Here is a 26,115-nt window from a genome sequence, read left to right on the forward strand (position 1 = left end):
CACTAGACCCTCTTGTGTAGAAATATGATAATCTTTCTTCATCAATGTCTCTACAAAGGCTAGTTCCATCTATAAAACTTAGATGTATAGAGTCAACATGGACTATATGCTAACAAGATTTGATCTGATATTTGAATCCTTTTCTTGTAGCTCGACAAGCCTTCCATATGTCAACATTAATCTCTGAAAGTGTAAATGACTAGTGCCAAGAGATGTCTTCAATGAAGATGTAGTTGACTTAAGATATATTTGAATTTTTTCGATTATGTTATGAGACTATTGGTTGAAGAGATCAACTTTACATAATTTTCTATATAGAGATTAAATGTTTTCCAACACTTTCTTCACATTATCCATTTTAGTTGATAAATCAGCTTGCCTAGATTTTATTACACTAGATATCTTATCCATGATCTTCATGTGAAATTTCTTCTCAGACCATTCCAATTATTTTACATTGGTCTTTGTGTCTTCATATTTAATCTTGTCAACTATATGTACAAGTTTCTTCAAGATAGGTTTATTTGACAATTTGACTAATATATCAAAAGCATCAATAAAAATATCTTTTATTTCATGCAAAAATTCTTTTTTCTTGTGCTCCCTTATGAGGTTATCTTGCTTTGACTTCCTCTATAAATCCTCTTGTAAAATATTAATCTCTTCCAATGTGATTTTTGTTGGATTAAACTATGGTAGAATAATCACCTCATCTAAACTTACATCTTCTAATGATGAAGTCTCAACACTCTTTGATGTGTTTGTAGTTAGCACTAATATCTACAATGGTGTGGCTTGAGTACTCTGTGTTTAAAGAGTCTAGATGTTGTGAGGAGTTGAAATTACTGGTAAGGTAACTAGTGTTTGAATTTTTTCTTTCTCCTTAATATCAATAGTTGTCTTATCCTCTTTTTCTTTATCATTCTCCCTTTTATCTTCAATTTTTTTTTGGTTAGGTGGGTATAGGACCGGCCTCCCTACCCTTTTTCTCTTCATTTCCTTCTTTGTCAATTACCACAAGTGTTGGTAATCTTGAGCTTTGTAGAATAGGTAGTGATGTAGCTTGTTTATCTACGCTTTTATCTTTCATCTCAATGGAAAATGTTGGCATTGAAGATGGTGGATTCGTAAGCTCTTCTTTCCTCTCCAAGACCTTGTCTTGAGATTTATCATGTGTTTTCTCTCCTTCTCTCCAATAAGTGGGGGCACATTAGATGTGTCTTGTTTTTTCTCCCATGTGGATGTGACGTCAACCTTTTTGAGATTCATCAATGCTCAACAATATAGGATTTTTGCATGGAATTGTTGAATTGGAGGATTTTGTTTGCAATTTTTTTATAGCATCTTCACTTAGTGGATTTACATTATGAGTTGAATTATCAAGAATTTTCTTCTATTGTTAAAGAGTATTGTTAACTTTCTTTCTCTCCTTCTGGAGGACTGGTGCTTGGCGAATTGATATTTGTGTCACCTTGAGTGTCATCTTGTGTTTCATCCTTCTTTGTTTACTCCTCTTACACAAATTTTATCGTCAGCCCATAAATTTCTTTCTAGAGTAATGTTCTCTTTACCACCTCTTCAACTCTATTTCTTAAGATATAAAATTATCTATATTTGGGAGAAAATATCCCTTTCTCTATAGCATTTTTGATCATTTTCTTACCCAAAGAAAGCATGACTTGGGCTAAAGTAGCCTCCCTTATATGTTTTTTAGTAGTCATACTGTACTTCCACTTCTACTCAACTCTCTCATATAGACTTCTAGGAATAGAGTTAGCAATATTTAAAGGAGTTGTCTTAAAAGCAACGATTATATCATAAATAGCTTCTTCAATATTGTCCTTATCTCCTTTCTCTAAATTATCAAAATCAATGTGTAAAAATCTAGAAAAATCTACATTATTCTTTACATTCTCACATAAATTGTCAATGTCAAATGAAGGATTGTGGCTCACCACTTTGAAGTGACTGATGTCATCTAATTTAGTCTTCTCATCATCTAATTCCTCCTATGGTTTATACTTCATTCTTAGTTTCTTAGTAGGCACACTCAACTTTGTTGTATCATCTTTCTTTTCACCTTTGGTTAATTGAGCTTCCTTATCTTGTATAGTGGCAACCCTTGTACTTGACCTAATCAAAGATGTATCTTGCTTCTTTTCTACTTTCTTTTATGCCTTCTTAGGTTTCTTCATTGTCTTCTATTATGTCTTCCTATTCTTTCCTTTTTCCTTAGGTTCCTTCTCGGCTTCCTCTTCATCCTCTAAACCTTGATCTTCACCTTGGCCTTGTGTAATATACAAAGGTCCTTGGCCTTCTTCTTCTTCTTCTTCTTCTCCTTCACCAAAATTCTCTTTCAACTTCTTCATCATTTTCTTTTTCTTTTTCATAATGGTGACAATTTGTAAATTTATGGTAATCCTTGACTTAGCTTCTTCATAGTCTCCAAATGATGTAGCATCCTTGTCTATCTCTTCTACCAATAGTGCAGTTATATTAGTTGATGTCTCATCAACATTCACCTCATAATGTAGAGGTCTCAACCATAACACCCTTGGAATAGCTACTTGTACATAACCCATCAATATAATGTTGCTTGACTACAGATACAAGAAATCTTGATCTTTGCTTCATAGACTTCTTAAAGTCTTCAAAATAACTAGTCATAACTAAATCGAAGTTCTCACCTAACTGATTAATGAATTCACCTATATGTTCTATAATAGATAGATTGGTCTTCCATACCACCTTTCCAAATGTAGGAAATTTATTTTGGGCATAGAAGAATATGAAAATAATGAGTGAGCCAAACTTACATTTTGAATTCTTAGCATTGTTGATGGCTTCAAGATTTTATAGTTGTTGAAGTTATAGCTTGACTAGGTTGCAAGAGTGATCTCTCTTAATCATTTTGTAACCTAGGTCCATGACACTACATGGCACATTGTTGAATTTGCATAAGTGATAAAATATATGAGCTATCACATGCACTACAAATGCAATTATAGGATCTATGATGGTTTCAATTGACATACTCCTTTTGTTCCCTACTAATCCAATGTTCTTCACAATAGTTTCCTTTGTGTCAATCCTCATACTCTTTAGTCTATATAGGGTAGGATACCCTATAACCCTATGGATAATTTTCTTAGTGATCTTGATGGGTCTGTTCTCTAACCATGGTTGATTATCATGAATTTGGCTTAGCACTATCTTTATCCACTCTATCTTGAAAACTTGAGGGAAATCTAGGGCATACATCAACCCTTTATTCTCAATGATCTTATTCTCCTCCTTCAATACTCCATTTTCACACAACCTCTATTAGGTCTCTCTAATCTCTAGATCACCTACTTCACCAACTTTGTATATATAGAAACATCTTACATCACGAATCATCAAAACCTTCCCTAGTATAGTTGATAAAGCACCTCGTGGGTCTCCCTTGTAAGCAATTTTATGTATAGCTTGGAATTTGGGAGGACCATGCATGTTATTACTTATAAACTGAACATCATAACCTCTTTACCTACCATTCTCTCTATTGTCAAAGAGATTTCTTCCATTTTTCCTATCTAGGGTTTGTAGACTTCAAATAATATAGCTTGCAACTAATGAAATACCTTTTGAATCAATGAAATAGTGTCATGTTGCAGTATAATCTTTTTTGGAGTCACTAAAATCTCTTTTCACAATTCATCTTTATTCTCTTCGATCGCTTGGTAAGTGCAAATGGCTGGAAAATTGATTATATAACCTTGGAAATATTTCAATAAATTGTTAGTGCATATAGACATGTAAGCTTGATCATTATAGGTTTCTCAATACACTCAGTCAACATTGCAATCTTGGCAACAACTACAATACCTTCATGACTTGGTAGTAACTACAATTCTCCAATACTTGACAACAACACAAAATATAACATAACGATCGAATAACTCTTTATTCTATTCACTTCATTGCATCTTAATTCATGCTGATGAATCTTTTTCATTCCTTTAATGATTAGAACTAATACAAAATATAACATTTTAGGTGTCAATTCCACACATACCTTAGATTTCCTAGTTGTGGGTGATGTGATCACCTGATCCATTGGATCAAGTGACCTCATTTGATCTTGATGTACTACAATATTCCTTCTCTTTCAATGTATTATTCATCTACATATTTGTCATTTTTGCATCTACCTTTGCTTTTCCATTTTTGAATTCATTTCTCGGTGTAGGTGACCAAGTTGGGAAGTTTCTGTATACATGAGCAACCTTCAGACAACTAGAACATTTAATTTTGTTCAACCACCTTTTGTAATTTCCTTTGAAGTGAGTCCTTATCCAATTTTCAAGAATGTGACTATACACCTCACAATAGTGACAAATGTACCTTGTATTGTAATCCGAATTATAAGCATTAGCATTATGATATGCCTTTGTTTGCTTGTTGGATGTCCACATATGTTTAGATCTGTATTTATATTCCCCGTGTCCATACTTCTAACACTTGTAGAAGTATCCTTCAAATCTTTGAGTGTTGATAGTCTTGGTCCTACATTCACTTGCATGATGTCCTTGCTTCTTCCAATTATAGTAGTATCCTCCTTTTTTCTTCTTAGGGTTTTGATTGCCAGTGTTGCTCCTGTAGACATTTTTTGTATGACCTAATTTTTCACAATGATGATGAGTAGGTTTGATGTTCATTCCTTTATTTCTCTTTTTCTTACCACTCTTAGATGATTCTCCTTCCTTAGTAGTAGAATATCCCATCACAATTTGATCTTGGTGTCTCCATTAGTTTTTCAAAATACTTGAAGGATTCATTAGGCATGTTTATCCTTTCATTGAATTCCTTCTCTATCTTCAATTCATTCTATAGTAGATCATTATGTGATTTCAAGGTTGCAATCTCAATGTCTTTCCTATTCATCTATTGATTTTCAACCACCAACTAATTCATTACATCCAATTGCATGCACATGAGATGTCTTTTCCTCAAGTATGTTTGCTAGTATTTTTTTGTCTTCTTCAATCATGAATTTTTATTTGTCAACTTTCTTTCTTTGTTCAGATATGTCACACATCATAACTGATTGAGCCTCTTGTTCCCTTTTTAGATTCATGGTTTCTTCATTTAGGGCACTATTCTTTCCCATTAGATCTGCAATTGTTGCATCAAATTCTTTGGACTCTTTATCTTCAAATAGTCTTGTGCTATCTTCTTCTTGATATGAAGTGTCATTTAACTGAAAAGTCATATCCTTTCTTCTCTAGAATGACTTTTTCAACTCATCTATTATTTCTTTCAATTGATGTAGGACAAGTTGCATTTCAATCTTCTAGTTCTCAATAGTCTTTCCCAATTTGTAGACTTGCATCTTCAAGATTGTACCTCTTAAGCTATCAAAATTCCCTTTCAAAAGAACTTATCTCTGATACCAAGTGTTGGAAATATCAATAGGAAAGTAAGTTCTTAGAGGGTGGGGGGTAAATTAGTACTTAAAACTTCTGTACTTAAACATTTCACCATTCATCCATCTCATAACTTAACATGTGAAATGAAATATATAGCATGCATCACATCCATAGCATAACACATAACACAAAATATTTTGGCTACCTAGAAACCCTCCAATTAAAAGGTAAAAGTAGGGTGGAGATGACATCCACAAATCTTCACTACTGCAACAATAAAGTGTAGCCAATTATATTGTGATGTGGAGCCTCATCAAACTTAGAGGTTTATTTGGTGTGATTTCCCTCCAGATTATTTCTAAGGGGGTTTGCGCATAGTGCCCCCAAGACAAGGTCAAGGGGCAGCACCCTTGTGGGGTCCTTATATTGTAAAAGGTGTTGGCTACTATTTTTCTATTATTCTAGCCCTAATTTTGTAAGGGGAAAAGACTTGTATAAAAAGACTTAGGGTTAGGGATCATTCATAATGTGTGATACAAAAATTGGTTCTTGTGGTAGTATTGAGTGGTAAGTGATTATAGATTGTAATCAAGTTATAATCACTGGATCATAATAATATTGGACTTATTTTTGGTGGACGTAACCTGGGGATTGGGTGAACCACGTTACATCTTGGTGTCTTGTGTTCTCTTATGTGTGATCTATTATTTTCTAATATTGGTTATATTTCCATGTAACTATTATTTCTATCTAAGGTTAATCATAACAAGTGTTATCAAAGCTACATGGTCATTTTTTTTTAGCGATCCTCTCTAAGAAGGTCTCATGGTTAAGTGGGAGTCTCATGATTGAGTGGGAGTGATGGAAGATGAGGGTAAGCTGGTTGACAAGTTTAATGGGAAGAACTTTTAGTTATGGAAGATGCAAATGGAGGACTATCTCTATCAGAAGGATTTATGGAAGCTGTTGGAAGGAAAAACTAAAAATTAGGGAATTATGACAAATTAGGAATGGGAGATTTTAGATAGAAAGGTACTTGGAAGCATTTGGCTATGCCTAGCACCGTCAGTGACATTTAGCATTACAAAAGTGAAGACGATGGAAGAGTTGATGGAAACCCTAGTGAAATTGTATGAAAAGCCCTCTGGTTCAAATAAGGTATTTCTCAGGAAGAATTTATTTAATTTTAAAATGATAGAAGGTGGATTTTTTGTAGATCATTTTAATGAGTTTAATACTATTACTAGTCATTTATCTTCTATGGGTATTAATTTTGATGAAGAAAGTAGGGCTCTCTTAATTTTGTATTCTTTGCCTAAAAGTTTGAATGGCTTGGTAATTGTTTTAAGTAATTTTGTTTATGGATCTAATACCCTAAAATTTCATGATGTGATCAGTGTTATTTTGAGTGAGAAAACTCTAGGAAAACCTCAGGTGGATCTACATCAAGATGTACTTTGGATGCACAAAGCAGAGGTAGAATGACTAAGAGAGGAAATAATTTTAGAAATCATGGAAAATCAAGAGGAAAGTCAAAGGTGAAGAGGTCTCAATCCAAAAGACCAAGAGATTTTTGGTACTGTGGTAAACTAGGGCATAAGAAGAAAGATTGTTGGACTCAAAAGAAAAATAAAGGAGATAAACCATAAGGGAACAAGGAGGAGAATATGGTAAGTAACAAATCCGAAAAGGATGCTTTTCTTCTATGTTTAGAAAGTGTTGATGATTCATGAGTTTTAGATTATGGTGCTTCATTTCATGTTGCACCTCATAGAGGTTATTTTAGTGATTATGTCCAAGGATATTTTGGGCTTATTTATTTTGGGGATAATGAACCCTGTCAAATTGTTGGAGAAGAAAAAGTTAAGAGTAAGTTGTAGAATGGGAATCATTGGATACTACATGAGGTAAGACATGTTCAAAGCCTAAGTAGGAATTTAATTTCAGCAGGGCAAATCAGTGATGAGGTTTGTTTAGTTTCTTTTAATGAAAAAATTGTAAGGTTTCAAAAGATTCCCTTGTCGTAGAAAAAGGTGTGAAAGTGGGTAACTTACATCTTTGTATAGGTCATATTATTCCTTCTACTTTGATTATTTTAGATAAAAATGAATGTTCAGGAATAGTTGCTATAGCTGAGTAGGGAGAACAAATAGTTGATATAGATTCTAATATAGATGGGGCACATGAGTGAGAAAGGTATGAAAGTAATTCATTCAAAGAAAGTTTTGTCAAGTCTAAAATGTGTCAATATGGATTTCTGTGAGAGTTGTGTGTATGGAAAACAAAAGAGAGTCAGTTTTTGGAAAACTGGGAAGGAAAAGAAAAGTGAGAAATTAGAGCTTGTGCATACATATGGATGAGGACCAACTCAAAAATCTTCCCTTTGTGCCTCTCATTATTATGTTACGTTTATTGATGATGCAACTAAAAAAGTATGGGTTTATTTACTTAGATATAAATCTAATGTATGAAAAAACTTTTAAGATATGGAAATGCTTGGTTAAAAATGAGACTGGAAAGAAATTAAAATGTTTCGTATCTAATAATGGTGGTGAGTATTGTAGTCATGAATTTAAAGATTATTTCTTTGCTAATAGTATTTGTAGATAGAAAACTATTCCAAAGACTCCACAAGAAAATGGAATGGTTGAATGCATGAATAGGGCTATAATGAAGCGTGCAAGGAGCATGAGGTTGCATGCTAGGTTGCCCTTAAACATGTGGGTAGAGGCTATCAATATTATTGCATCTTTGATTAATAGAGTTCCCTCTACTCTTTTGGTCTATGGTATTCCAAAGGAAGTTTATATTGGTAAGAAGGTGAGTTAATTTTTTCTCAGAACCTTTGGTTGTGAAGCATTTTCTAATATATATTTTGAAATTATAATCAAGCTTGAAGCTAAGTCAAAGAAATGTGTATTTGTTAGATATGGCATTGATGAATTTGGTTATAGGATTTGGGATTTTGAAAATCATACTATTTTAAGTAGGGATGCTATATTCAATGAGAAAGTGTTGTACAAAGATCTATTGCAACAGTATGAGAAGAAAGAAATTGATTATGTAGGGTTGGATGATGCTCCAAAAGTTGATGTTCCAACAATTTCTCATGATCTGCAACAATTGCAACAACAAATACCACACACACCAGTGAATGTTAGATGATCAAAAAGGCTAAGTAGACCTCCAAAAAGAGTTTCTCCTCCCTTGTATTCTATTTTACTTACTGATGCTGGTGAACATGAATGTTATGATGAAGCTATGTAGGTGGATACAAAGATTTAGTGGGATTCTGCAATGAAAGAAGAAATGGTCTCTTTGCTACAAAATAAGACTTGGGATTTATGTAAATTGTCTATAAGTAAAAAAGATTTACAAAATCAATGGATTTATAGTTTAAAAGAAGAGGATGGAGGTAAGAAAAAAATTAAATCCAAGTTAGTGGTAAAAGGATTTGCATAGAAAAAAGACATTGATTTTGATGAGATATTCTCTCCTATTGTTAGAATGACTTCTATTCATATTGTGACTATTGAAGATTTGTATTTATAGTAGCTTTATGTTAAAACAACCTTCCTTCATGGTAATCTAGATGAAGAGATATATATATGGCACAACCACAGGGATTTTAGGTCAAAAATAAGGAGAACTTAGTGTGCAGATTGAAGAAAAGTTATATGGCTTGAAGCAAGCAACTTGGCAATGGTATCTAAAATTTCATAGGTTTATGCATGAGCATGGATATAGTGGGTGTCATTCATATCGTTGTGTTTATTTTAAGTGGTTGGATGATGATAGTTACATTATTTTATGTTTATATGTTGATATTATGCTTGTAGCTAGGTCTAACATGGATCACATTGAGGGGTTGAAACGCCAATTAGCACATGGATTTTCTATGAAGGATTTGGGGGCAGAAAAACAAATCCTTGGTATGACTATTTGTAGAGATAGGAAGAATGAGAAATTTACTTCATCTCAAGCTAATTATATTGAGAAGATGTTGCAACGTTTCTCTATGGAGAATGCTAAAGCTGTCAATACACCTTTACCTTGTCATTTGAAGTTGACTAAGGAGGTGTGTCCCAAGACACAAGAAGAGGAGGATAAGATGTCTAAGGTACCTTATGCTTTAGTTTTAGGAAGCTTTATGTATGCTATGGTATGTAGAAGGCTAGATATTGCACATGTAGTGGGATTCATTAGCAAGTATATGAGTCATCCAAGGCTTGAGCATTGGAATGTAGTTAAATGGATTCTGATATATTTGAGAGGTACATCCTGTAAGTGTTTACACTTTCGGGGCTCTGCTACTAATATATAGGGCTATGTTGACTCTGATTTGGTAGGAGATATTGATACTAGGTAGAGTACTACAGGTTATGTATTTACTATTGGTGGGGTAGCAGTGAGCTAGGTTTCTAGGTTATAGAAGGTTGATGCTTTATCCACTATAGAAGAGAAGTATGTTGCTTCTATAGAGGTATCTAAGGAGATGATATGGCATTGGTTCTTCCTAGAAGAATTGGGACACCCTTAGAAGGACAATTATTTGTTTACAAATAGTCGAAGTGTCATTCATCTTGTAAATAATTCAGCTCTATACTCAAAGACTAAGCACATATACTTGCAATACCATTTCATTCTATTAGTTTTGGATGATAGATAGTTAAAGCTAGAGAAGATACATACAAATCATAATCCAATAGATATTTTTACCAAGGTAGTAACAAGGGAGAAGTTGAACTCCTCTTCAGCTTTGGCTGGTCTTCTTGACTGAACTAAATAAAAGAAAATTAGAGTCTAGGGTGGTTTGATATTCTAGTAGGAGCTACAAGTTTAGCAATGCTATGATCAGTCTCCAAGTAGGAGGTTATTTTTGTTGAGTTTGATCAATCTCCAAGTGGGAGATTGTAGTAATGTGGAGTGTAATCAGACTTAGAGGTTTATTCGGTGTGACTTCCCTTCAGATTCATTCTACGCAAGATTGGGGGCAGCACCCCCAGGTTGGGGTCAAGGGGCAATGCCCATGTTGGGTCCTTATATTGTAAAAGGCGTCAGCTACTATTTTTCTATTATTCTAGCCCTAATTTTGTAACAGGCAAAAAACTTGTATAAAAAGGCATACGGTTAGCGATTTTTCATAATGTGTGATGCAAAAATTGGTTCTTGTAGCAATATTGAGCTGTAAGGGATTACCAATTGTAATCTAGTTATAATCATTAGATTATAATAATATTGGACTTGTTGTTGGTGGACATAGCCCAAGGATTGGATGAACCACATTAAATCTTGGTGTCTTGTATTCTCTTATGTGTGATCTATTATTTTTTTATATTGGTTATATTTGCATGTAACTTTTATTTATGTCTAAGGTTAATCCTAACAAATTATGGCTATAAAGTTTTGATCACAAACTATGATGTACCTTGTTAAAGGCTTACAAAGACTATTAGGTCTCACCTAGATTAAAGGATTTAAACTCAAAATTAAGTAAGCATTCTATTAGAAGATTTAGAAAATCCTATTTGGACTACTTTGTTAAGAGATTTACCCGATTTCACCTATTAGAATGATCCAATACCTAATCCTTCGATTATCACTTGTCTACTAGATGTTAGATCTCCTCTTTATAGTTTGTATCTTGATTCTCTTGATCTATTATGTTTTCTCTGATCTCTCACTACTTGTCTTCATAACTAATTTGTTCTCCTTAACTAATTCTACTTTTTTGATCATTCAATTATGAATCTTCTCAATATCAATTTCACATAAGATACTCTCCTTAGTATCTCACTTCACAGATGTACTCACTCTTAGGGTTTATATCTATAAATAGGCATCATGGAGATGATCTAAAGGATTTAAACTCAAAATTAAGTAAGCATTCTATTAGAAGATTTAGAAAATCCTATTTGGACTACTTTGTTAAGAGATTTACCCGATTTCACCTATTAGAATGATCCAATACCTAATCCTTCGATTATCACTTGTCTACTAGATGTTAGATCTCCTCTTTATAGTTTGTATCTTGATTCTCTTGATCTATTATGTTTTCTCTGATCTCTCACTACTTGTCTTCATAACTAATTTGTTCTCCTTAACTAATTCTACTTTTTTGATCATTCAATTATGAATCTTCTCAATATCAATTTCACATAAGATACTCTCCTTAGTATCTCACTTCACAGATGTACTCACTCTTAGGGTTTATATCTATAAATAGGCATCATGGAGATGATCTAGGTCATAATCAATGACTCTAGTTGATTACTATAGCTACCTAATACTTCTCTTTTTTTGATTGGTTGCATGTGTTGCATAGGGATGCATAATATGACTCTATTCTTATCTCTTAATATAAAAAATTAATGATCATGTCGGCCAAAAATGGTTTACATAGGATTTTGTGCCATTACAAACACCTATCTCATTGATTGGTTACTCGACATCAATAGGCTTCTAATGCTTGGCCTTCACTATGATCTTGTGTTATTTAGTTGACTCTTGAATGGCTCAGCACATACTATTTCTCAACACATTCTATTTTCATGGCACCTGAGTGACTTAGCACATGCTAAGTGCTCGGGATCTACTAGTGCTCGACACTAACTATCATATTACTTGGCATGTATTGTCTAGAAACTAATGGTCAGCATGCACTAATCTCTCAGCTCATAGTGTTCACTCAACATGCACTATGCACTTGGGCTTAGTAGTAGCTTGGTCATAGTGATGACCAATGATGCTAGATTATGACTACGTGTTTTGTCACTACACTATCAAAACCATAATAAGATTAACAAATTAACCTAAAATGAATGAGTATGTATATCTATCAAGGAAGAAGATCCAATTCCTACCATGAATTTTGAAAGAACTTTTGTGATAAAATTTGAGGAAAGAAGTGATTGGATCATTCATAGTGGATATTTACATCACATAATATGTGAAAAAAATAAGTTTTTACAATTAGAAAGGTATTATGGTATTGCGTTTAGATTTGGTGATGACACTCTTTGTCTAATCCAAATTAGAGGATATATTTCACTTGATGGTGGGTATGTACAGGATCATGGTGAACCAAATTATGGCTTTAAGTGGTAGTGAAAATTCAACAAATTAGGGTTATGTCAACTTCACACATAATTTTAAAGTGGTTCCAGACTTTATGTCAAAAAAATGTAAGAAAATAATCTGTAGGAAATTGAATTTAGTTTCTAAACTACTAGGCCTAATCTAGAGGAAAAAATATTTGATTTGTCAAAAGTTTGGATTTTAATGTGGTACAATGAAAATTTAAGGGCAAAAATAAAAAGTAGGTGTATGTCTGACCACCTTAATTAAAATCAAATGATAATATTTTTCAATATAATTATAGATTTAAAAAGTAGACTCATGCCCTAATGTGACACATATTTTTGAGTATTTTTATTCCAAATAAGTAATTAAATATGAATTTTCTACTAAAACTTTTTCAGAAGAAAAAAAAACTCTCGTGTTTGACCACCTTAACTAATAGAAAACTTTACCAATATATATATATTTTCCTTATACTAGGTGAAGCAAAGAATGTGATGCAAATTTTGGATTTAAAAAATGTTACATAGTTTAAAATTTATAGCTATTTTTCAATCAGTATGTCAATCAGCACTATACAATCATCTTCATTGAAAATTAACTAATAAATACTTATCAAACTTAGAGTTTGATAGAAATTATATTGATGGAAGCTTGAGAGTATTATAAAAAAACCCTTTTCATTTCATTCAATTTCAATGAAAATAACATTGTAAGATGGCGACCCGAAGTCTGAATGTCAATGAAACCCTTCTCAAACATGTTTATTGGATTTACCGAAGGGGCTTGGTAAATACCGAGCCTAATTGGATACTTCATATGAAATTAGGTATCCAATAAGATACGTGATTTTGAATTGAAATTTTGGAGGGAAATTTGAGAGAAAATAAATTAGAGTGTTTTAGAGGAAAATATATTTGGGGGAAGTGTGGACATTGATATTATTATTACATATGATTGTGACTATCATTATATATATGATTATAATTATGATTACATATAGTAATATGTATGATTATTATTATTAAATATAATATAGTTATACATATAATAATAATTATTAAAACTAAATATAATATAGTAATATATATGATAAATATTATTATTATTAAATATATATAGTAATATTATATGATTATTATTATATATAATAATAAATATGGTTATTATTATTAAATCTATAATCTAGTAACATATATGATTATTATTGTTATATAATCTTAATATATTATTATTATATTAAAATATATAATATTATATTATTATTAAATATAATATTGTCATAAAATGCATCAAAAGGGGTCATAGGTTAACCTATGACAACATATGTCCCTAGGGCCCCAGTGACCCTTTTCGACATATTCCCAATGGGTCCCTAGGGGTCCTAGGGCCTATAGGGACATATGTTGTCATGAAATGCATCAAGAGGGGTCATAGGTTAACCTATGACCCCTCTCGATGCATTTCATGACATGGTATGTCCCTATGGGTAACCTATGACCCCTCTCAATGCATTTCATGACATCGTATGTCCCTACAGGCCCTAGGAACCCTAGGGATGCATTTGGTTGGTTATAATATATCAAGACCTATGACCCTTCTTGATGTACTTCATGACAACGTATGTACCTAGGGGCCCTAGGACCCCTAGGAATGCATGGGGTTGGTTCTATTGCATTGAGAGGCATCATAGGTTAACCTATGACCCCTCTCGACACAATTCATGACAACCTATGTCCCTAGGGGCCCTAGGACCCCTAGGGATGCATATGGTTGGTTATAATGCATCAAGAGGGGTCATATGTTAACCTATGACCCCTATCGGTGCATTTTATGACAACCTATGTCCATAGGGGTCCTAGGGACCCTAGGAACACATTTGGTTGGTACTAATGCGTCAAGAGGGCATAGACCTCTCTAAACACATTAGAAGCAACCAAATGTGTCCCTAGGGGCCTTAGGACCCCTAGGGACATAGGTTGTCATGAAATGCATTGAAAGGGGTCATAGGTTAACCTATGACACCTCTCGACACATTAAAACCAACCATATGTGTCCCTAGGAGTCTTAGAGCCCCTAGGGACATACATTGTCATGAAATGTGTCAAGAGGGGTCATAGGCTAACCTATGACACCTCTCAATGCATTAGAACCAACCACATGTGTCTCTAGAGTTCCTAGGGCCCCTAGGGACATACGTTGTCATCAAATGCATCGAGAGGGGTCATAGGTTATCTCGGCATTTATAATTAACCAAATGCATCTTTAGGGGTCCTAGGGCCCCTAAGGACATACATTGTCATGAAATGTGTAGAGGGGTCATTGGTTAACCTATGACCCTCTCGATGCATATAATATTATAATATTATAATATTATATGCATATTATATTACATTATAATATTTAATATTAATATAGTAAAAATAATAATATAATATAATAATAAGATATATATATGTGTGTGTGTGTGTGTTAATATATATTATATTTATAGATTATAATAATAGTAATAACATAATATATTATTATGTATTAATAGTTAACATAGGTCATAATAATAATAACATATTATTATATTTAATCATAATATCATATAATAATACTTTATAATCTAATACATAACTCATAACTCACAACTCATTATAATCTTTATCTGAATTCTTATTTCCCTCCATTATTTTGGGCTAAATATCGGATATCTGATCTGAAATCGGGTATCCAATTTATTATCGGGTATTCAATTTTAGATTGGATACCTAATTTTCCTAGCATAATTTTCTCAAAATATTCCCTGTGACTGCAAACCCAACAACATCGCTTTTTGAGGGCCATTTTCATGAGTTTTGATAAAAGTCACATTTTGGGGGCCAAACTATAGAAAAAAATTTGATAATATATCCCTAGGCATCTGATATTGTCATCTGAATGGGAAGCAATAGTAGTTGAAAGGCTAAATGCAAAAGGAAGGTATCCAATGAAGACATTGCAACATATAGGGAAAGGGACAAAGTAAATCATCGAAGGAAAAGACAAGGTATGTTAAATGTGAGTCAAGTTGATGATGAATTAGTCAAAGGTGAAATCATAAAGTCAGATAATGAATATGTGCAATTGAGGAATGAAAATGTACCAATTGAAAATGATAATGCTAGGATTGAAAATTTAAAGTGAAAATTTGGAGGATTAAATGCTACCAGGTCATAATGTAAATTGCATGATTGACCATGCCGAACATGAAAATGCATAGGAACCTTACATATCTCCTAATTATAATCGACATAAAGGCTCTCTAACACCAAAATGGATAATTGAAATTGATGAAATGATTATTACCAATTTGGAAGGGAAAAAAATCAGAAAGAACTATTTGGTTATGGGCTTCAAGTCTATATAAGATGTTTTTTAGCAACAAGACAGTGGTGGAGCAATGTCAACTTTTTATGCACTTATTAAAGATGCAAAAGATGAGACCTATGCTTTCCAAATTGAAGATTCATGTCAATAAAAAATTGGAAAGAAATTCCATTATTGTGAAGAATCTTTTCAGTGCTCTCAATGGCATTGAAAAAAATAGCAAGGAGAAGGATAAGAGAGTTGCTCAAATGGTTATTACAAGTCATCATTTGAGAAAGGGTAGACGGGTAAGTGCACCAAGTTGTGGTGCCAAAAGGGGGGTATAAGTGAACACCTTTTTCCAAAAATCAGCAATTTTTGGACTTCAACAAGAATTTGAAGATAGTAACACTCAAAATTTTAAGATTTGAAAAAAACAAAAGTCATAGTCTTTTGAATTTAGTTTATAAACTACTAATTTTTTTCAAAATGGTTTAGTTTTAGGTCCTCAAAAAAGGGGGCCATAGAAAGTGGTACCGTTTATTCCAGAAAAACATAACATAGTACAAAGTGTGGCCCCCCTAAAATATTAACTTTTTCTTTGAAAATTTTTAATCACTCTGGTCAAAATTTACCTAACACTACATAGTTTATTCTAGATTTTTTGGGTAATTTTATAATGTGTATTTTCTTTTTATGAATTTTTAAATTAGACACATCTCAAAAATGTGAAATATCTATGTGCTCCCCCTAGAAATGATTGAAATCTAATCTAAAATCAAAACTTCTTTTTCTCAAAGTGTGTTGAATGGAGTCTAGTTTCTAAAAAACTAAGTTGTTGCAAAATTCAATGAACGAGCTAAAATCTACAACCCAATTAGTAAATGTTGATTTTTGACAAAAAAATGGACATACATTCAAAAGTAATTATAGATGAAAGGCTTGAAATAGTTCATATAAAAAATAAATTATATGGTTGTGTAGCTAACACAAAGACCTACAATGTCATGTAACCTAATTTTATCAATGCTCAACCATGAGGAAACTGGAAGGAGAGCACACAAGAAAAATCAATCATTTTTTGTATGTTTGCAACAAAACACGTCTCAAACTAGTTTATAGACTCCAAAGCTTTGGGTTGGGTCCCCAAGGCAAAGCCAAACATTAGGCTTGGTAGAATGCAAAGCTTTGAAAAGCGTGTGCGCTCTATAGTGCACATGCGCTATTTAAAGCCTTTTAAATTTACTTTTAAATAGTGCATAAATTTTTTTTGAAAAGTGTGCACGCACTATAGTGCATGCACACTATAGCGCATGTGCACTATAGTGCGTACATGCTATAGCACATGCACACTTATCAAAAATAGAAAGAAAAAAAAAGGTGTCATCTTTTTAGCACCACAACTTGCTGCACTTACCCAGATATATGAAACAAGCTTGTATTGACTTGAACCTAAATCATACTACTTTGAGAAGAGCACTTAGTAGAGGAGAGAGAATTGATGATCCTCTTCAAAATGAAACATGGGATTTTGGTGAGAGACTTCCACATTTTGATAAGAAGCTATCTGATGATGTGAAGGAAGAAATTACACAATTTTGGCACTCTAACTCATGAGTATCACCCAATGCTAAAGGTGTCCTAAAGTTGAGAATTAGCATCAGAGACTGCATGCCACATCCTAAACACTATTTGGAGGTAAGTCAAACTATGTTGTTCAAACAATTTAGAGAGATTCATCCAAGTCTGCATACATCACAAAGGGCTTTTGAATCTTTGAAGCCATTTTATTGTGTGCCACTTAAAATTTGAAATACATGTTGTTGCAAATATCATGTCGTATTTTCTATGCACCATGAACTATTACACTCCATCCATTCTACTTTGCATAGTAAAGAAATGTTTGAGAATGATGGTGCTAGTGGGCTTCCAAAATCATCAAGAGATTTGCTAGATCAATTTTTATATCATAGAGTTGATGGTTATTTCTTTTATAGAAATGCTTGCTTAAATGAGAACTATTTAGAATGTGGTGGCTTATCCAAGTTTGACACATGTTTCCAAATTGGTTGCAAAAGAGATCAGTGTGGCTAGTTTTATTTTAGATTTCAACGCAAATCTTTTCTGCAAGTATGCAAGACATAGTCATAGGTCTCAGGGGTTGGATCAATAATTTAGAATGTGTAAGGATACTTTTCCCATTGGCAGTATTATATCAGTTGTTGATTTTGCTGAGAACTACACATTGCGACCTCAAAATGAGACACAATCTCAGTATTACAACTCCATTTAGATTGCTATTTTCATCCACATAACATATAGACATGCCCCTAATAGTGTGGAAGATAATCAGAAGATTATTAGATAGTATCAATTTTATATGAGTGATGATAGATCTTACTCTCACAAGTTTGTGCAACATTGTTTTGAGAATTATTTTGATTTCTTACAGGAGCATGCAACTGTATAGGTCAATGCAAGAATTCTCACATGTTTTATTGGTTGTGTAGAATGCACATAAAGAGGGGGGTGCCTCATATTTGGAAATTTTTTTAGTCTAGCCTGGGAAAGGGGAACATGATGGAGTAGGGGCATGTGTGAGGAGAGCTCTAGTTAAGGGGCATGCATATACTCTAAAATTTTAGTAGCAAGGTTCTCACAAAATACTTTTACAATACTCTAAAAATAATCTTCTAAGCTTTGGTTAGCTACCATCTCATTCATATTTTTTATTGTGATTATGTGGTTTGAATCACATCTTCCTCATTCCACTCAACAAAAGAAGGTAATTCTTAAAAGATGGGCATAACCTCTACTTCGTCCTCAACTTCTTCCCTTACAGCCAATTAAATTTATTCATCATCATGTTCAACATTATAGGTAACTCAATAAATAAATTAGAACCAACAACATCCTCCGTTTCATCCTCATGCCTATGATCCCAAGCCTCTTGAAAAGGTTCTACCAATTTAGAACCAGCAAGATCATCTTTTCCTTCAACCGTTTGATCTTGTACCGATTCACATGGGACAACTTTGACAAGGTATGGCATTTTAAAATTAGGATAGTCGGTCAAAGAAGGCCTCCATGTCAGTTTGATAATTTGATCATGTATGGACTCATATAGGGGTTGTTCTATTTCTTTTGCAAGGTTATGACCCCTAAAAATTGGAATATCAAAAATAGGAGCTATACTTGGATATTGCAGAGGATCAATATCCCTAGAACTTGGAAATTCATTTTTGAGGGCCTCCACTTTAATGGGTTGGTTCATTGACTAGGAACACAAGGTGGTTGGGTCTTTACCTCTTGAAATTGAGAAAATTGCAATCTCATCTAGTCTTCTTTTATAGTTATCTCTCTTGTGAGATATTTGTCATACTTCCTTTTTTGCCAATCAATTTTTAGTTGATCTTGGTAAACAGACTCATCATTATGCATGTAATACTCTTATTGTCTATCAATACTCCTCATCTCCTCTTATGTTATCAACATGCGAGGGATGATCTTAAAATCATCATGTTAGTTGGAAATAAATTGGCTCCCACGGGGTTGCTGATATGTATTGGTAGGATGACATAAAGCTTGAGGAAGGGATGGATGGGTGATAAACATCTGGAGCTTGCTGATGGAATTGGTGAGGAGGCTTAAAAAAAGATTTATATAATTTACAACATAACTTTGAAACTACTGATCTTGGCATTGAATCATTAGCACCATTAGCTCTGAATGGGTGGATGAACTCTATTGACACCCTTGTTCTAGCCACAGAGACCATCCATCATCTGTGGCCACCCTGTACCAAGTAGTCTCCAAGGTGCTCTAAGTGCATTTTGAGGTTGATCTTTAGAGGGTCATAACTCAGAGCTCATGAGGGCTATCGAAGAAATGTCAAATTTTACAAGATGATGATGCTGAGCCCTAAAATAAACTATCTCATTTTCAAGAGATCACATTCTATTTGGATTCAACACAGTGATCTCACTTGATACCAAAAATCGCAGTGTGCCTTAGTTCATAGGTGCACCACAATGTAACTTTGAAAGTGCTGATCTTAGCATCAAATTGTCAGTTTCATTAGCTCTAGATGGGTAGGTGAACCCTGGAAACACTCTTTTTCTAGCCATGGAGGCCATCCATCATCTGTAGCCACCCCATACCAAGTAGTCTCCAAGGTGCTTTAAGTGCATTTCGAGGTTGATCTTTCGAGGGTCGTAACTCAGAGCTCATGAAGGTTATCGATGGAAAGTCAAATTCTATAGGACGGTGATGTCAAGGCCTAAAATGAGCTATCTCATTTTTAAGAAATCACATTCCATTTGAATTCAACACAGTGATCTTGCTCGATGCCAAAATTCACAATGTGCCTCAATTCATAGGTGCACCATAGCGTAACTTTGAAACTACTAATCTTGGCATCAAATTGTCAGTTCCATTAGCTCTAGATAGGTGGGTTAACCCTAGTGACACCCTTGTTCTTTCCACAGAGACCCTTCATCATCCACCACGACCTGATATCGAGTAGTCTCCAAGGTGCTCTAAGTGCATTTTGAGGTCGATCTTCTGAGGGTTGTAACTCAGAGCTCGTAAGAGCTATGGATAAGAAATCAAATTTTAGAGGACAGTGATGCTAAGGTGTAAAATAACCTATCTCATTTTTGAGAGATCACATTTTTTTGGATTCAGCACAGCGATCTCATTTGATGTCAAAACTCACAGTGTGCCTCAATTCATAGGTGAAGCACAGTGTATCTTTGAAACTGTTGATCTTGGAATCAAATCTTCAATGCCATTAGCTCCAAATGGGTGGGTGAACCCTAGTGTCACCCTTTTTCTATCCACAAAGACCATCCATCATCTGCAGCTACCCTATACCGAGTAGTCTACAAGGTGCTCTAAGTGCATTTCGAGGTTGATCTTCTAAGGGTCGTAACTCAGAGATCGTAAGGGCTATTGATGAAATGTTGAATTCTAAAAGATGGTGATGCCAAGGCCTAAAATAATCTATCTCAATTTTGAGAGATCACATTCTATTTGGATTTGGCAAAGCGATCTCGCTCGATGCCAAAACTCGTAGTGTGCCTCAGTTCATAGGTGCACCACAACATAACGTTGAAACCACTGATCTTGGCATCAAATAGCCAGTGCCATTAGCTTTAGATGGGTAGGTGAACCCTGCTAACAACCTTGTTCCAACCATAGAGACCATCCATTATCTACTACCACCCTGTACTAAGTAGTCTTCAAGGTGTTGTAAGTGCATTTCGAGGTCAATCTTCTGAGGGTTGTAACTCAGAGCTGGTGAGGGCTATCAATGAAAAGTCAAATTCTATAAGATAGTTATGCCAAGGCCTAAAATAACCTATCTCATTTTTGAGAGATCACATTCCATTTGGATATGGCATAGCAATCTCACTCGATGCCAAAACTCGCAATGTGCTTCAGTTCATAGGTGCACCAAAACATAACTTTGAAACCACTGATCTTGGAAAATTATCAGTACCATTAGCTTTGGATGGGTGGGTGAACCCTAGTGACACTCTTTTTCTAGCCACTAAGACCATCCATCGTCTATTGTTACCCTACACCGAGTAGTCTCCAAGGTGCTCTAAGTGTGTTTCAACATCGATCTTCCAAGGGTCATAACTTAGAGCTCGTGATGGCTATCGATGAAATTTTAAATTCTATAGGATGGTGATGCCAAGGCCTAAAATAACCTATCTCATTTTTGAGAGATCACATTCTATTTGGATTTGGCATAACGATCTTGGTTGATGCCAAAACTTATAGTGTGCCTCAATTCATAGGTGCACCACAATGTAACTTTGAAATTGCTAATCTTGGTATCAAATTGTTAGCACCATTAGCTCTAGATGGGCAAGTGAACCCTAGTGATACCATTGTTCTGACCATGGAGACCCTCCATCGATCACGACCATGCCGTACCAAGTAGTCTCTAAGGTGCTCTAACTGTGTTTCGAGGTTGATCTTTCAAGGGTCGTAACACAGAGCTTGTGAGGGCTATTCATGAAACATCAAATTCTATAGGATGATAATGTTGAGGCCTAAAATAACCCATCTCATTTTTGAGAGATCACATTTCATTTAGATTTGACACAACGATCTTGCTCGATCCCAAAACTCCCAGTGTGCCTCAGTTCATAGGTGCACCACACTGTAACATTGAAACCACTAATATTGGCATCAAATCATCAGTGCCATTAGTTCTGGATGGGTAGGTGAACCCTAGTGATACCCATTTCTAGCCATGGAGAACATCTATCGTCTGTTGCCACCTTGTACTAAGTAGTCTCCAAGGTGCTCTAAGTGTGTTTCAAGGTTGATTTTTTGAGGCTCGTAACTTGAAGCTCATGAGGGCTATTAATGAAATGTTGAATTCTATAGGACAGCGATGTTGAGGCCTAAAATAACCTATCTCATTTTTGAGAGATCACATTTCATTTGGATTCGGTATAGCAATCTCACTCTATGCCAAAACTCGTAGTGTGCCTCAGTTCATAGGTGCACCACAAAATAAGTTTGAAACCGCTAATCTAGGCATCAAATTTTTAGTGCCATTATCTTCGCAAGGGTAGGTGAACCCTAGTGACACCCTTGTTTCAGCCATGAAGACCATCCATCATCCGCAACCACCACATACTGAGGAGTCTCTAAAGTTCTCTAACTACCTTTTGAGGTCGATCTTCTGAGGGTCATAAGTCAGAGCTCATGAGGGCTATTGATAACCCCTTACCAAGTTTGGTGAACTTCTCAAATTAAAATTTAAAGTTATAACAAAAATTGTTCAAAATTGCAATTTTGCAACTATTGCAAATTTTTCTTACAAAGTGAAAATGAGTGCAAAGAGTCAGTTAGGGGTTTAAGCACAACCATACAAGGTTGGAAACACCTATATAAGGTGTGAAATTATAGCATGCATTAATGAGGCCAGTTTTGTTAAGTGGATCAATATGGGTTATGTGAACCTTGTGTAGGAGGTTAACAAGTGCGTTTATGTCATGATAGCACTTCAAATTAAACATTGCATCCAAATTTGATAATAAAGGTTGTTAAAATGTTATTCACAAATTATTGCATTTGAATCGAATATAACAAACATGATCAAAATTGGTGATATTCCATAAACATGAACAATACTAGATACTAAATTAATATCTATATCATTGTGCACATAAATGATGAAAATATATATCAAAATACATGTATCAATAGATAAATTACACAAATATATATCAAAGATCATGTATCCATAGAAAAGGTACACAAATACATATCAAAGTACATAGATCCATATACAAAATGTGGCTGATCATGCCATCAGAATGTGTATAATATCAATGTTTCTATAAACAATGTTGCATATGCCATCTCAAAGTGTCTCATGATGCATCATATGAAAACTATACTATCCTAGGGTGTTGTTGGATGATCAAAATGTAGCCTCTTCACTACACTACGTGGATCAGATGCCTCCTACATAAACAAAAAAGGAAAACCCAAAGTTAGACTACTACATTTATATGATTCTTTGTATCTAACATTGAATTGCTCAAATGCATAATGATCTTTTTTTTTAATGAAGATTTATACTATTAAAATTTCATAATAAATACCTCTCTTGTTGACCTCATGCACTAGTTAGGAGTCCTCTCATATGCCCTCGAAAATGCTTGTACCTTGCTAATTGTGGCCTATGTATGTTCAAATATGTTTATCAAATGAATCTTCAACTTAAACTATAACATTATAATTCATAGCATGCTAAATTTATAACATATTTAATCATGAATTCAAACTAAAACTTACTCGTGTAGGCTCCTCCTTAGGATATAGTGGCTACATCATCAAATCTACAAATCTCTCTCATTGAACCTCGTGTGCACTAGGAGGTTCCTATGAGATACAAAATAGTAGTTGTTAATATTACATAATTCAATTCTAAATTTATTTATGAAGATAAGGAAAATGAAAAATAAATTATACCTATACATACAATGGGGCTCTTGGTGAGAATGGAAATGCCTAAGTGTTTATGATGTGGAATCTGTATGGGCTCATCGCCAGTAGCCATGGCCTATATACAATAAAGAATGTAATTAAATTTCATTACCATAAACATTATACAAGAATTCATCGATATTTAATCAAATAGAAAGCACCTAATTACCTTTCCTTTGTCGATGGGTTCTGGCTCATCCTCTTCACTTTGTCCCCAAGTGATATGTGATACCTACAAGATAAAAGAAATATTAGAAACCATATATGCTACAATATCAAATAGAAAAAATAATGAGAACACAATATAATGTACTATAGATGTCTCAAAGCTAAATGAAATGGCCAAAAGCATGGCATCATCAACTAAACATGAATGAAGATCACATACATGTAAAATTTGTTATGGCTTAAAAATTAAAATTACTCTATTATAAAAATTAACTTTAAATCATATATGTCATAAAAAAAAAAATGTATACACATACTAACATAGAAGGAGTCCATGCCTCTACATTCCCCTCCTCTCTCACATCAGGGTCTGTAGCCTCTGTATGTGCGTCTGGTGTATCCTTGTCTAATACAAAATGATACTTAGGAAGATCACCTATAGGACCTAGGAAAATATTCTTGCATGTAATGCAAGTGTGAGGCACACAAACGTGTGATGAGCTAGTTGATGATGAACTAGCACCAACATCATCAACATGGGGAGGCAGGATTGACCTAGTCTAAAATATCAACATGATACTCAATTTATGAATGGCTCTAATGGTTTTAGAGCTAGCCTCTACAATAATATCAGGATGTTGCACTCGAGGAGGGGGGGAAGACATTAGTAGGTGGGACAAAAGTGTCAGCTTTCTTCCACTAGGAAGAGGGTCTATCTTGAGGAGCTCCTAGTCCTACACCCATGTTGGGCTTCATGCTGCAATAATTCACTTTGAGTTTCGACACAAATTTTGCATACAATTTTACAAGGAAATAAAATGGAACCTCTAAATTGCTATGTGGAGGGATATCAAAAACCATCTGCCAACGATCCCAAAAGCTTGCACGTATGTCATCATTTGCATACCATTTAATTGATAGTTTGGGTTTTTTGCAGTCGACTGATAAACTAGTTTTTGGGTACACAAAAAGGCTAACCAAATAATCTTTGGTTATATTAAGGGTTGCAACCTCATCATGGTCCAAGTCATCATCAAACATGTCATGCATTTCATCATGCCAATGAAGAGCAGCATTTTGTTTGTTGGTAAGGGTTTCAATGTTATCCACTATGGTGTTTAATGTGGATAACATAGGATCCAATGTGGGTATATTATTATATGTTCTTCACAAACCCCTCAATTTGTTGAGATTTTCAATTATCAAATCCTCAATTCGAGGAGGGTTTTGAGGGTGTAAAGGATCATTTGGTGGATGATTTTGCAGGGGCACTAGATCATTTGGTGGGTAGTTATGAGGAATATTATTCCTTTCCTCATGGTCATCATTTTGATCAACCATTCCTATTAATTTGTAAAACATAATTTATATTAAAAAAAAACCTAAATTTTAACAATTTTTATCAAAAAAATCCTAAATTCTAACAAATTCAACTACAACTAACAATTTTATAATTAAATTTATTAAATTTATATTAAAATTGATTTTTTAAAAAAATCAACCTATTATCATGTAAGCGATTGAAAAATGGATATCCACACTGTAAACCCTATATATGACTATGAAACACAACCCACGGGTTGTGCTTTTTTTTTTTTTAAATAACACTATCAATCATCGGGTGTTCGATATAATATCATATACCCAATATTATCAGATATTTGACATAATATTGGGCATCTGATATAAAGTTAGATACCCAATAAGCGTTGGGCTTTACTTTCTAGGTTTGGTATTAGGATGGGTGAAAAAAAGTCAGAGCAGATTTTGAAATGCTTTTAGATGTTTTCAAACTCTATTTTTTTTCAGATTGCCACTTTTTGGCACACCATGATCCTACACATACCCTGGTAAGAAAAATATTGATGATGTTTTGTTTGTTAAAGGTTAGAAATTCAATATTTTGAGTATTAGACAACTAATTGACAAAGGATGTGATCTACAATCCAAGGATGGAAAATGTAGAATATTGGGAAGCTCTAGTGATGAGGTTGCATCAAGTTCAAAATTCATAGATAACATCTTTCATCTAAACTAAACTAAAAGAAGATGTTTGATTGCTCAGAATGATAATTCTTGGTTCTACTAGAAGAGAATGTGTCAT

The sequence above is a fragment of the Cupressus sempervirens genome, chromosome 11 (assembly GCF_028749045.1).
Source record: "Cupressus sempervirens isolate cs-2001-9-10 chromosome 11, ASM2874904v1, whole genome shotgun sequence".
In the NCBI taxonomy this organism is placed as follows: domain Eukaryota; kingdom Viridiplantae; phylum Streptophyta; class Pinopsida; order Cupressales; family Cupressaceae; genus Cupressus; species Cupressus sempervirens.